Consider the following 14,788-nt stretch of genomic DNA (forward strand, 5'->3'; position numbering starts at 1 on the left):
GTCCAGTCTTGGGTATCTTTTGAAAGTAGACATAACAGGATTAACTGATAGACCATAATTAGGTGTGCGCAGGAGAGTCAGGACAGCTTCGAGGTTCTCGGCCTGAGTCACTAGGAGGAGTTACCCCTGACTGAGAAGGGGGTAGGTTGTAAGGACAGCAGGTATGTCTGGGAGAGGAGGAAGAGAACCTCAGTATCGAGCACATACAGTGACATCCTCAAGGTATTCAAGTAGAGAGGCAGTGAATACGGGAGACTCGAGCCTCTCGGGAGCAGAGATGCACCCTGGAATTGCCCTGAGTGGAAGGTCTGGGAACCGCAGGACTGTCTGCAATCACAAAGGGCATGACCATGGATACAGAGAAGGTAGACAGCAAGGGTTAAAACAGGCTCTCCAACATCTAGAGTTATGGAGAAGGAACCTGTAAGGGAGACTGAAAACATCAGTGAAGAAGGAGCACAGGAAAGCAGCACACAGGGAATAATAGAGACAGACAGACAGATGGAGAGACAGGAAAAAAAAAAAAAAGCACCAGTGTATAAATCTGGGTACAGTGGATGCATGCAATGCTAGCCCTGGGGAGGCTGAGACAGGAGGATTACTGGTGTATGTAGGGAGACCCCATCTCAAGCACTTGGAGGCATAGGCAGGAGGATCTCTGTGAGTTTGAGGCTAACCTGACCTGTATAGTGAGTTTTAGGACTACAGAGATCTTATCTAAAAAAAAAAGGGGGGGGGGGTCAGGCAAACAAAATGTCTCAGCAGGTAAATGCACTCGCTGTCACCCACATAGTGGAAGGAGAGAATTGACTTCTGTCAGTTTGTCCTCTGAGCTCCACATTCGAGCATGTCTTGCAGCAAGCAAGTAAGCACATTCTTACACACTTGATAAATAGGTAAGGAAATAAACAGAGTGTGGATTGTTTTGTTGTTGTTTGTTTTGTTTTTAAGCCAGGAGAAAAATGGTGTGCATGGCATCTACATTCTAGGAGGGCTGAGGTGAGGGTGGGTTCCTCCTGAACAGGAAGCAACTTGTACCGGTGTGCTGGGGAGAGGGTGGAGAGCCCGCTCAGGTTGTTGTTAAGTGAGTCTGAGAATGAGCCTGGGAAGATGATGGTTTTGGCTAATGAGCCCTTGCTCACCGGAGAACAGCGAGCCCAGAATGTGCTTCCTTCAGCTCCCTTTCTGAAGCCTCAGCGCTGGCTCCTCCTGGGAAGGATGCCAGCCCAAGAGACATGGCTGATTTCCCCTGCCAGAACTCTGTCCTGGAGCAGAGAGCTGTCACCAGTGGCCCCAGAAGGGAAGGGAAGGGAAGGACTGATGTGGTAGGGACAAGGATGAAAGCCCACGGTCACCCTGCTGGTCCTCTGGGTCTCTTCCTGACTCTAGTTTCGAGTCTTTCCCTGCCAGTTTCTGGATTTTTTTTTTTTCAAGAAAGTAGCAGCTGCTGTTGATCGTGGTATTTTGCTGGAACTAGCATAGCACTTCGGTTCAGTTTAGTTCAGTGGGCTCAGAGGGCACCTGGCTATGTAAAAAACAATTTCTGATTTTAGGCTGCTATCATCTTCCCTCCTTGTCTCTGTCTCTACCACCCCTTGTCACTCCGCTGACTGAGGTTCAGCTCCTTCCTCTCCTCCTCTCTCCTCTTCTCTCCTCTGTCACCGATTTCAGAATTGATCTGAAGACATCACTCAACCGATCTCCGCCCTTTGACACACATCTCCTCTCCAGCCAGCTACCTGCCCCTAAGGCCTAGTACCTGGGAATTCCCTACCCCTCAGCTCCTGTCTAACTCCAAAACAACCTGGACATCCTCTTTCTGATCCCAGAGTGGCTCTCCCCTCACTGCTTCCTTTCTTCATACATCTTGTCTTCCTGTGGAGCCTTTAGTTTCTTGAATTTGCTCCTAATCTGTCAACCAAAGCCTGTTTTATGCGCTGCGTCATTAAGCAACAAGGCCCCAGTACCCAGCTGGCCATTGCATTGCTTCAAAGACCAATATCCAGGCCCTCAGCTGTATCCACACTCAGTGCTCTGCTCTGCATTAATCTGCCTACTTTTCTGCTCCTTTGCCCAGAAAAATATCACGCCAAGCCACCGGCGGAATTAAACAAATTGATGCTCATATAAATTTACCCTGGAGCTTTCCACATGCTTCCTCCTGCGTCTCCAATCACTCTCAGCAACTGGCTGAATTTCTCCCAGAAAAAAAAAAAAAATGAAGGTGATCAGGAAGGAGCTGTCTAGCCAGCACTGCTAGCTCCAGCCCCACCCCCAGCCCTGAGTCAGTCTTACCCATCTCTGCCCACCTGTCTCATCCCTCCCAACCACAGCTAATGTTGTATGTGTTCCCATCTGACAGGAGCCATTCTCTGGCCAGCTCCTTGGGAAATCCTACTCCGTCATTAATCTCCTCTCCTCTATGTCCCCCACTCCCTCCTCCCTTCACTTGCTCCTTTTCTTCAAGCCTATAGCTAAACTCAAGATTTCTACCATTTTAAAAAGGCAGGGCAGCTGGGTGGTGGTAGCGCACACCTTTAATCCCAGCACTCAGGAGGCAGAGGCAGGCGGATCTCTGTGAGTTTGAGGCCAGCCTGGTCTACAAGAGCTAGTTCCAGGACAGGAACCAAAAGCTACGGAGAAACCCTATCTCGAAAATCAAAAAAAAAAAAAAAAAAGGGCAGGGCAGCAAAACACTAAGCCCACCCCCGACAGCTCACTCAGCCTTCGTCTTTTCCCTTCTGCTCTCTTCGAGGAATGATACCGGCACTTGGGCATCATAATCTAGGTTAGTCCATGTTGCTCTTCTGTTCTTATCTGAGGGAACATCTCTGATGTAGGTGGTTAGCTGCTCCCTGGCCTCTGTTTCCTCGCTAGTCATCCTGCTGCCTGCTGTACCTTGACTGCCTGTATGCAGTGGCTTCTGAGCCTGGAGAGACCATCTCCATTTACCTCCTACGGCTTATCCTCCTTCCAATGTAACCCAGGGGCGGTCTCTGCTTGCCTGCCACCCTCCTGCTTGTCATTGCTACAGCCCTCACGACTGCCTGTCCCCCACTAGTCTCAACTAAGCTCCTTAGGAGTCCCCCAAACTGGCCTCAAACTCAGGATCCTCCTGCCTCAGCCTCAGTTCTGGGATTACCATATGTAATGAACTGCGGTACCCAGATCAACTATTCCTTTGGGATCCTTTGGGTAGCTGATTCTGCTTAATGTCCTAAGGTTGGGATATCCATCTCATGCCCCTCTCTGTACTCTACTGGCATGGTCTTCCTAGACATTGTACATACCATAAAGATGCTTCTGACTTCGTGTTTCTATCTGATCCAATCTCTACTTTGGGCTTTGCACGCCCATAGTCCATCTCCATGGGACACTAGAGAGCATCTCAAACGTTATACGACCAAAATAGAGCACTTGATTTTTCACCCCCAAGCTGTTATCCCTCAGTCTTCCCTGTGTCTGTGTGCAGGCCCAAAAATGTGGGCCCATTTCCGTCTCGGCTGCCAGTTAGAGAGTTGGAGCTTGCTCAAATGGTTGACAAATGTACTGCATGTCCCAATTCAGAATGTGATTGCTTGATTCTTTTAACATTAAAATAGCTCATACCAGGAGGTTCATGCCATCCTGACAGGTGGTCAAGATACACAAACGTACTTGAGCTCCTTCTTTTGTAACTATGAGGTCACTTGGGGAGTGGCTGCCTTCAGGATACATAGTCCAGAGCAGCTTCACTGCCTAAACAACAGAATGCCAATGATTTGATGTCTCAGAGTGTTAAAGTGATTGACTGTGTGAGTTGTCCTTTGTATCACGTTAATAAAGTCTTCTGTTACCTTCTCCCCTCCACCCGTTTACATTGGGCATAAAAACTATGGAAAGTAAACATGGGCAATTTCAGTATTTACTGAAATGCCCTCCCAGTACTGTTCTATGGTTTCTGTCTTATTATTTCTCATGCGTCTTCATATTCTTTACTTATATTTCTAAATTCCCATGCCCCTATCCTGGCAAGAGGTATTTTTGTCGAGGCTGGTCCATGACATGTCTGTGTAAGGCTCTCCTCATTGCTGGGCTCCACAACCTGGCAGCAGAGTGACCAACAGTCCCAGTTTACCTGCATTAGTGCTGGGTTTAGCCTTGAAAATCTGTCCCAGTAAACTTCTCAATCTCAGGCATGGGGATAGTTGGTCCTCATGCACGGGATCCATTCCAGATTCCTTTCAGCTTGTTTGGCTTTTGTTTCAGGAAGGTTGTTGTAGAATTCCTTCTGTCACTGAAGATGACATTTATTGAGCGTGCAGCACACTTGTCAAAGGAGTCGGTTCTCTCCTTCCACCATGTGGGTCCCAGGGATCAAACTCAGGTTGTCATGCATGACAGCAAGTGCCTTTACTTGCTAAGCCATTGTCCTAAGCCCAGTCTTGAACTTCTGATCCTCCTGCCTCCTGCTTCTGGGTGCTGGGATTACAGGTATGCACCATAACCAGTTTCTGTGGTGCTAGGGATCCACGCTAGGCAAACATACTACCAAGTGAGCTACACCCACAGCTCCCAGGTTCCTTTCTGTTCCTCGAATTTACTTCTCATCAGTTGGCTCTCCCTCCAGTCAGCCCTCTTCCCACCTCCACTGCCACCTGGTCCTGACCCCCTCAAGCCATACCTACCCCATCTCAGCTATCTCTTCCTCTTGTCCCCTACGTTGTTATGGAATAGCCAGAGGAGCTGTTTGGAGAGAAAACATAGAACCCCGTGTCCCCATCAGTGAAAGCTCATCGCTTGTACGTAAATGCGGCTCCTTTGCCTGACCACTGTCTTTCCATCTTCCCAGCCTTCAACCTCCCCTGTTCATCTTGTGACCTGCTCCCTCCCACCATTCTGGAGGTCTCACCAAGCTGTAGCACCAAAGTCATGCCCCAAGTGCCTCCGTACCCACCCTTCATCTACTGCTCTCATATGTGGGGCTCCTTGTGCCCCACCGCCCGAATGCGCTGGTTAATTTGTGTATTTTTTAACTCTCTACCACTTACAATATATGTCCCTTGAGAGCAGAAACCTTGCTAGTCTTGTTCAAATCTGTGTTTCTTGCACTTGGCCCAGAGCCTCACACACTGTAAGTGCTCAGTAAACATTTGCTGAGCAAATGAATATGCAGCATATGGAAGGGAACTGCCCCTGGCCCCATGAGTGACGGTGAACAAATCGGTGAGAGTCAGCCAAGCTCAGCGACAGGCATTGGGCTCACCTTGGTAACTAAGATGGTGAGGTGTTTTGTTTGTTGTTTGTCTTGGAGTTCAGTAAGATGTTTAGTAAGATACATAAATCAACTTCCATTCTTCTTTCTTCCTTCCTTTCTTTCTTTCTTTCTTTCTTCTTTCTTTCTCTCTTTCTCTTAAGAAAAGGCCTCCCTAAGTAGACCAGGCTGGCCTTGTACTCATGGAAATCCAACTGTCTCTGCTTCCCAAGTGCTGAGACTAAAGGTGGGTACCAATATGACCAGCCAACCTTTTTAAGTAAATTTCAATTGTAGTTACAGACGTACTGGGTAAGAAATGTCATGTTCATTTTCTTAACTAAATAGGACCTTCTCTAAGTCCCTATCCCAGCAAGTGGTGGATTCTGTGTCAATTATTATTGAGCCTCTCCCTCCAGCTCCTGGAGCCATATGGAGGTCCAGGCAGCGTCCTTTAGTCTTCTATCCCATTTGCTCCTGGCTCTCACTCTGGTAAAGGCAGGCTGTTTCTCAGCTAAGCTTGACTTTAGGCCAAGGATTGATAAGAGAGGATGGTGGGAGTTTGGGGGGAACATGGTGATCCCAGGGTCTCATGGACCTGCTCAACCTCCCATACCATTAAATAGCTCAAGAGGAAAGGCCACCTCTGGTCTAAGAATTCTAGCCTCCCTCCTTTCAGCCCTTCATTCTTTCTTTCCCCAAGACCAACCTACAGAATCTCCCTCAGGAGGCCCAGGTCACTCCTTCCAAAAACGCTCAGTTGCCCATATAAACCAGAATTCTTACATCCGCTGTCACCAGCCTACTCCTTTGTCAGAATCCTTTCTTAGCAGCATCACCCGTGTCCCTCCTTGTCACCAAGCATCAGAAATCATTTGTGAGGTCTCCTTTCTCTGGGAGGCGTCTGAATGCTGCCAACAATTGGATCTGACTCATGCTTTTGTCTATCCAGCTCGTCGTCGAAGCTCATTAGTCCATTCCTATGCTCATATTGGAACATTCCATTTTATCTCTTTATTCTAATTGCTCCTCATTCAGTCCTCTGTCAGATGACTGAAGCACGCCAAAGGAACCATTCTGACCATGTCATTTCCCTGGAGGCTTGACACTTTACATACGTTGACGCAGGCCCAATTAGTTAGCTCATCGTTCAGAGTGTTCACACAGACCCCATGCAGCAAAGCTCACCCTCACCTACATTTTCATCTTTTTCTGCTTGAAATGTCCTTTGTCACTCCATTTTAATGCCTTTTATCCCTCATACTCATCTCATCAACAGCACTTATTTTCCAGAGTCCAAATTTCATTCCATCTAATTAAAAAAGAATAAACATTCACGAGAGAAAAGAAGAAAGAGAAAGGAAAGAAAGAAAGAAAGAAAGAAAGAAAGAAAGAAAGAAAGAAAGAAAGAAAGAAAGAAAATAAGAAGCATGACAGTCAAAGACATGGGCTCTGAGCCCAAACTAGATTTAAACCCTGGTGCTCTGCCATTCTCTAGTGGTGTGATTTGAGTAGGCTGAAGAGATTACCAGACTTTGAAGTCCTCATCTCTAAACTGGGAGACATATCTGGATGACACACAATAAGCGTGGTATGTCAGTGTTTGACATTATACACCAAACATAGCACTAAAAGCTTTTCATATACTATCTAACTTAATCTTTCCAATTACCCTTGGAGATATTATTCAGATTTTATAGATGGCCTCATAAAACTAAAGTATTTACTCAGAGCACACAGCTGGCGGCCATGGGAAGCTGGGGCGCAAGCCTATTTTTTTTTTCCTGAACCAGTGTCAAGTGCTCTTGACATTAAGAGAGCTGTAGGAAGGAAACCAGAGAGAACCATCTCTCCAACTGGCTCTTGGGTAAAGTTCTAGTGAAGACTGGAGAGAAGTACAGAATCATGAAACTGTGAGGTTAGGGTATCCAGTTTGGTGGTGCACACTGGGAATTCCAACACTTGGGAAATGGATGCAAAAGAACCTCTCTGTTTTCCTTCCTACAGCTGTTTCACACTCCTGTGCCATTACTTCTGCTCCCTGTCCTCATCCACCAGCCCTGCCATGACTAACTGTGCCCTCAAACTTTAGAACAAAATAAACTTTCTTTCTTTAAAGAAAAATTTCAATCTACAGAATATACTGGAAATAGTTGCTATGTGATAAAGATTCTTTTCTGTTTCTGTTTTTCTTTCCTCTTTTTTTTTTTTTTTTTTTTTTTTTTTTTGGTTTTATTCGAGACAGGGTTTCTCTGTGGTTTTGGAGCCTGTCCTGGAACTAGCTCTTGTAGACCAGGCTGGTCTCGAACTCACAGAGATCCACCTGCCTCTGCCTCCCGAGTGCTGGGATTAAAGGCCTGTGCCACCACTGCCCGGCTTCTTTCCTTTTTTTTTAAGATTTAGAAACAAAAGTCAGGTGGTGGTGACACATATCTCTAATCTTAGGATTTGGGAGGCAGAGGCAGACAAACCTCTGTGAGTTCAAGACCAGCCTGGTCTATAGAGTGAGTTCCAGGACAACTGGGACTGTTACGCAGAGAAATCCTGTCTTGAAAAACCAAAACCTTTAATCCCAGCACTCGGGAAGCAGAGGCAGGCGGATCTCTGTGAGTTCGAGGCCAGCCTGGTCTACAAGAGCTAGTTCCAGGACAGGCTCCAAAACCACAGAGAAACCCTATCTCAAAAAAAAAAAAAAAAAAGAAAGAAAGAAAGAAAGAAAAAACAAAACAAAGCAAAACAAACAAAAAAAGATTTAAAAATAAACAAGCAGGGCTAGGGAGATAGCTCAGAAGAGTGCTAGCAGAGATAGGCAATTCTTTCTTGTTTATTTAATTGTTTGTTTTCGGTTTGCAAAGGCTGTGAATAAGTTTACTAACATTCTTATACGTGAAACACATAGAGCTAGATTTTATGGAAAACTGTATGTAATTTATCACAATATTTGTAATTGTAGCTAAAATGTTGTCTGATTATACAAGATAAAGAAGTAAAAATTTCGGAAGTAAATCCAACATCACTGTATTGGAAGCTCATTATTTTTGTATGCATATATACCATTGGGTCACATGGTATAATATTACTTAATTGTTTATTATGACTGTTGCAACAACCAAAAATGTTTTCAGTTTTCCTAAACATCCCTTGGGGATACAATCTGGAAGATAAACCGGGCGGTGGTGGCGCACGCCTTTAATCCCAGCACTTGGGAGGCAGAGGCAGGCAGATCTCTGTGAGTTCGAGACCAGCCTGGTCTACAAGAGCTAGTTCCAGGACAGGAACCAAAAAGCTACGGAGAATCCCTGTCTCGAAAATAAAAAAAAAAAAAAATCTGGAAGATAAAACCAGGTGGTGGTAGTGTTGCAACAACCAAAAAATGTTTTCAGTTTTCCTAAACATCCCTTGGGGACAAAATCTGGAAGAAAAAAACGGGTGGTGGTAGTGCATGCCTTTACGACCCTTTACTCAGGAGGCAAAGCAGACAGATCTCTGAGTTAAGACCAGCCTGGTCCTCAGAGTGAGTTTCAGGACATCCAGGGCTACAGAGAGAAACTCTGTCTCAAGAAAACAAAACAAAACAAAAATAAGTATGGTTGTATGCATCCATAGAGTCCCCCAAAACAAAGAAAATTAAGCCTGTGGGTGTACATAAGAAGCATCAGTTCAACAGTTCTAACCGCTATTTGGATACTTCTCTTTCAATTACCATTTTGTTGAGACAGGCTCTCACACAGCCCAGGATATCCTCAAACTTGCTGTGTAGTCAAGCACAACCTCGAGGTCCTCCTTGAAGTGCCTCCACCTCCTGATTCTGAGTTTACAGGCCTGAGGCACCACCTCTGCGTTCCACAGCACTGAACCCCAGGCCTTGTGTATCCTAGGAAGCACCCTACCATGTTAGCTGTGTTCTCCCACTTCAACCATTGATACAACATGAACACAGGAAGGTGGTAGGTACATGGAGCAACACACTATCAATCAGTTTGGCCTAGCAATGAGAACGTATCACCTAGCAACAATGGCATGTATAATACTGTCAAATACGTTTGGGATATCCTGTTGTGAGATATTTTTATTGCACTCTGACCCTCCCGAGACTGCCAATAAAGTTTACTTTGAATCAGACGGCAGAGTTAGCTACCAGCTGACCAAAACAGAAGTTTTGGAAGATTGAGAATATATAGAGACATAAAAAGTAGTAGGGAGGGCTTAGAAAGATTCTTAGCCCTTTTGGATCAAGGAAAGAGAGAGATGGTCACTGGTCACTTCTCTGTCGCTTCTCTGATCGTTCAGGTTCTTACTCCATTATCTGACTCCCAAGTTTTTATTGATAAAGAATAATTCAATAAGCATCCAATGCAGGGCACGAGATCACACAGCAGCCGACCATGACCACTAAGGCTGCCCCCCTTTTAAAATTAAATGTTCCAGGCCAGGTGCACACGCCTTTAATCCCAGCACTCAGGAGGCAGAGGCAGGTGGATCCCTGTGAGTTTGAGGTCAGCCTAGTCTACAGAGTGAGTTCCATGTAAAACCAGTAACACGTTGGAGCACCACTCTGTAGTAAGGAGCAGCAGGCTGCGTTCCCAGCGCCCGCCCACCCGTATGGCTAGCTTTACACCCGAAATAACAACACACAAACTGTATTCTTTTAAATACTGCCTGGCCCATTATCTATAGCCTCTTATTGGCTAATTTTTACATCTTGACTAACCCATTTTTAATAATCTGTGTAGCACCACAACTTGGTGGCTTACCAGGAAGGATCTTAACCTGCGTCCATCTTAGAGAGGAGAGGCATGGCGACTGACTGACTCAGCTTCTTTCTCCCAGCATTTTGTTCTGTCTACTCTGCCTATCTAATTTTTTGTCCTATTAAAGGGCCAAGGCAGTTTCTTTATTTAACCAATGAAATCAACACAAAACAAAAGACTCCCACATCATAAAAAGATAATTTTGGGTTGGTAATACAAGTTAGTATAGAATTGGGGGGGTGGGCTGGAGAGGTGGCACAGCGGCTAAGAGCACCGGTTACTCTTCTAGAAGTTCTGCGCTCAATTCCCAGCAACCACATGGTGGCTCACAACCATTTATAGCGGGATCCTGATCTGGCATGCAGGCTTACATGCAGATAGAGTACTCGTAGAGATAAAATAAATACATCTTAGCCAGGCGGTGGTGGCGCACGCCTTTAATCCCAGCACTTGGGAGGCAGAGGCAGGCAGATCTCTGTGAGTTCAAGGCCAGCCTGGTCTACAAGAGCTAGTTCCAGGACAGGAATCAAAAAGCTACGGAGAAACCCTGTCTCGAAAAATTGAAAAAAATTAAAATTAAATAAATAAATAAATAAATACATCTTTAAAAATAAATATTTTAAAAAAAGAAAGGAAGAAAGTGAATTAAGTACAAAACTTTGGACTCCAAGATAGAATAGATAATGGAATATTTTCTCTGAATTTATCAAATGCAAATAGACTGAACATTGTGAATATAATCCTTACCTGATAATTGTTCTTATTGTATATAGTTCTACTATGTTGGAGTTAAAACCTTCCATTTTTATTTAGACAAAAAGAGTGAAGTGTTGTGGGATATTTTGATCACACTCTGACACTCCCGAGATTGATAGTAAATATTTATTTTTTTATATTTATTTATTATGTGTGCAATATTCTGTCTGTGTGTATGTCTGCAGGCCAGAAGGGGGCACCAGACCTCATTACAGATGGTTGTGAGCCACCATGTGGTTGCCAGGAGTTGAACTCAGGACCTTTGGGAGAGCGGGTAATGCTCTTAACCACTGAGCCATCTCTCCAGCCCAGTAAATTTATTTTGGATCAGAGGGCAGAGCTAGTTACTAGCTGACCAAGATTAGCCATAGAAGTTCTGAAGTACTAAGGACATATAGAGAGACACAGGGAATAGTAGGGAGGGTTTTAGAAATATTTTCTGCCCTTTTGGATGGAGGAAAGAAAGAAAAAGGGGTCACTGGATGCTTCTCCATCACTTCTCTGATCATTCAGGTTCTTACCCTGATATCTGACTCCTGGGTTTTTATTGATAAAGAATAATTAGATAAACACTTCAGTATTCCATAGGATAAATATATGCTCCAACATAAAATGAGTATCAATAAGCTTAAAATGATGAAAACAAAACATAGAATCCTCACCACCCACAACAATATTGTTAGAAGTCACTGAGCGACTGGGGGCATTGCTCGGTCACAGACTGCTTACCTGGTGAGAGCAATGCCCCAGGTTCAGCCCCAGCACCACTGAAAAGAAGAAAAGAAAGCTGGTCCTAACAATAAAGTTGTACTTAGTGTAGTCATGATTTTGAAGCCAACCTAGGCTACATATTGAGTTTAAGGTCAGCCTAAGTTACATAGTGAGGCCTGGTCTGAAAAATAAGACTAATAAATAATTAAGCAGTTAATTTTAAATAGAGTTAGCCATGGTGGTTCATGCCTATAATCCCAGCATTCAAGGAGGCTGAGGCAAGTTTAACCCAGCCTGAGCTACATAATGAGAGCCTGTCTTAAAAACAGACAAACAGGGCTGGAGAGGTGACTCAGAAGTTAAAGAGCAGTTCTGCTGCTGCAGAGGACCTGGATTCTAGTCCCAGCACCCACCTCAGGCGCCTTACAACAGCCTATAACTCCACCCCAGGGGTCCAATACTCTCTTCTGGCCTCCCTGCACACATTCAGACATATAAACATACATACACACATGTATATTTGATTTATTCTATATATGCATATAGAATAAATCTAAAAAATATTAGATTTTTCTCAATATATATTCTTATATATAATACTTTTAAATTATAAATATAAAATAATTATATTATTATATATACATATGAAAAATCCACAACCAAAACCTCCTCTCAAAGCATGAAAAAGCAAGACACACACTGGGGAAAATACTTGCAAAACAAATATCATCAAAAGGGTACATCTAGAAAATATTTTCAGACTTTTTTTTTTTTCGAGACAGGGTTTTTCTGTGGCTTTGGAGCCTGTCCTGGAACTAGCTCTTGTAGACCAGGCTGGCCTCGAACTCACGGAGATCTGCCTGCCTCTGCCTCCTGAGTGCTGGGATTAAAGGCATGTGCCACCACCGCCATCTGAGACTTATTTTTAATTATGTGTATGTGTGTAGGTTTGTACACATAAGGAAAGTTCTTCTTGGCGGCCAGAAGTATAGTATCCCCTGGAGCTGGAGTTGCAGTTGTGAACCACTGATGTGTGCAAAGAACCAGACACAGATCCTGTAGCATGAACTTTGTGTGCTCTTAACTGCTGAGCCATCTCTGAAACCCACAGAATGCATTTTTAAAAACTGCAATATTAAGCTGGTGTGGTGACACAAGCCTATAATTGCTGTATTTGTCAGGTGGGAGCACAAGGGTCAAGTTCAAGGTCATCTTCTACTACTTGGTGAGTCTGAGACCAACCTGGGCTCCATGAAAGTCTGTCTGATGTGGGATTTCCCTCTTTATGCTGTGAATATGTTTTGTTACCATTGGTTAATAAAGATGTGGCTTTGTGCTATGGCAGGGCAGAATATAGGTAGGCAGGAAAACTAAACTGAGTGCAGGGAGAAAGAAGGCAGAGTCAGGCAGATGCCATGTAGATGCCGAAGGAGAAAAATGCCAGAATCTTATCGATAAGTCACAGCCTCGTGGTGATATACAGATTAATGAAATGGGTAAATTAGACATGAAAGAGCTAGCTAGAAATATGCCTGAGTCATCAGCCAGCAGTGTTGGAATTAATATAGTTCCTGTGTGATTGTTTGGGTCTGGGCAGCCGGGAAACGAGCACTTACATCTGTCTCAAAATTTAAAAAAAAATCAGGGGCTGAAGAAATGGCTCAGCAGTTAAGCACACTGGCTTCTTTTCCAGAGGATCCAGGTTTGGTTCTCAGCACCCACATGACAATTCAGAACCATCTGTACCTCCAGTCCCACAGGATCCAATTCCCCCTTTTGGTCTCCTTGGGCAGGCAAAAAGCATACACACACTGAAAAAAATAAATGTAGAAGACCCATGGCCACCTTCAAGGTGGTGAGGGTGTCCAGCTTCAAGGAGTTCAAGCAGGCTATGAAGGAGCACCATGCAGTTCCAAGGATGCTGAGGGGAAGGGGTGGTATCTAGGCTGTATGACAGCTGAGCCAGTCCTTGGGGAGGAGCTGAAGCATGTTACTGAACACTGCTCATCTCCTGTCAAGTGGGAGACAGATATTATTGGAAAGACCCCAATAACTTCAGACAAACACCGAAGTCTACTGCAGTGCCTCCACTACTTAAATATTGACCACCTCAAAAACTTGTGGAGGAGCTGGAGAGATGGCTCAGTGGTTAAGAGCACTGTCTGCTCTTCCAGAGGTCCTGAGTTCAATTCCCAGCAACCACATGGTGGCTCCAAATAATCTGTAAAGAGATCTGGCACCCTCTTCTGGCGTGTGGGTATAAATGGAGGCAGAAAGTTGTATACATAATAAATAAATCTTTAAAAAAAAAAAAAACTTGTGGAATCTGCGTCCCTTCAGGCCAACTTCCTGAAGATGATTTTCTCGAAAGATTATGATTTGATGATGCCAATTTGTGTCTTGATTTCCTGGTTTGCTCTGGTATAAAAGTAGCCTCATGCTTGGCTTGAATTCATATTAATAGTGAGTAAATGATTATGTTAAAAATCAGTGTGTGTCTAAACAATGCAGAATTAAAAGTCAATAAATAAATGAATGAACAATAATAATTTTTTTAATAACAAGACTAAAGCAGAATAGCTGCCAAAAGTTGGAGGTTGGAGACTAGGTCGGATTGTGGTAGTGTTTACTTGGCACGAGGCGTGTACAGGATATTGCGATAAAGATGATGAACTCTGGCTAGAGAGACGGCTCAGAGGTTCAGAACACTGGCTGCTCTTCCACAGGTCCTGAGTTCAATTCCCAGTAACCACATGGTGGCTCACAGCCATCTATAATGAGATCTGGTACCCTCTTCTGGCATGCAGAAATAACACTGTACACATAATGAATAAACAAATCTTAAAAAACAGAGGCGGGGGGCCTGGAGAGATGGCTCAGAGGTTAAGAGCATCTCCTGCTCTTCCAAAGGTCCTGAGTTCAAGTCCCAGCAACCACATAGTGGTTCACCAACCATCTGTAACGGGGTCTGGTGTCCTCTTCTGGCCTGCAGACATACACACAGACAGAATATTGTATACATAATAAATAAATAAATATTAAAAAAAGAAATGATTAAAAAAAAGATGATGAACTCTTTGACAACAAAGCTGCCATCATCATCAGGGGAACCTTTAGAGGAAAAATGAAGCCTGACTAAGGGAAGCAAACATCTTCAAAGACCGAAGGTGCTCGCTCTCCGGGACCCAAGGCACTCGCTCTCCGGGACCCTAGCCTAACTAACCTGGCATCTCATGGGGTCTACCAGGGAGATTAAATGCAGGCACATACCACACCTGCTTCCACTCTGGATTCCCCCAGCAGGACTTGCCTCTAAAAAGCATCTCCCTTTTAGGTA

General features: G+C 44.4%; 1 pseudogene; it reads left to right on the forward strand.

Moving 5' to 3' along the window:
* Positions 1 to 13,288: 13,288 nt before the first annotated feature.
* Positions 13,289 to 13,878, forward strand: LOC130874166 (thioredoxin domain-containing protein 17-like; annotated as a pseudogene).
* Positions 13,879 to 14,788: the final 910 nt, after the last annotated feature.

Source organism: Chionomys nivalis, chromosome 5 (assembly GCF_950005125.1).
Source record: "Chionomys nivalis chromosome 5, mChiNiv1.1, whole genome shotgun sequence".
Lineage (NCBI taxonomy): Eukaryota > Metazoa > Chordata > Mammalia > Rodentia > Cricetidae > Chionomys > Chionomys nivalis.